This window comes from Tigriopus californicus, chromosome 6 (genome assembly GCF_007210705.1).
Source record: "Tigriopus californicus strain San Diego chromosome 6, Tcal_SD_v2.1, whole genome shotgun sequence".
Taxonomy (NCBI): domain Eukaryota; kingdom Metazoa; phylum Arthropoda; class Copepoda; order Harpacticoida; family Harpacticidae; genus Tigriopus; species Tigriopus californicus.
The window spans coordinates 10,757,093-10,757,296 of record NC_081445.1 but is presented as its reverse complement, the minus strand read 5'-3'; positions in this window follow the sequence as shown (position 1 = coordinate 10,757,296).

Sequence of the window (204 nt, the reverse complement as noted above, 5' to 3'; positions counted from 1 at the left end):
AATGTTTTAGCATCACGGTATGTTGACTGCAACTAGTTTGATGACGCTGAAATGTCTTGAAAACGAGGGACAATGTCCGTTCTGACGGTTGTGAGCGTTGTGAGCTTCAAAATCTGCCCACCCAAAACCAAATCCTAACAAACAGCTGACTTTGAGGTCAATTATGGCCGCCAGGTGGCAGGATTACCTCGCCTACGTGATTTT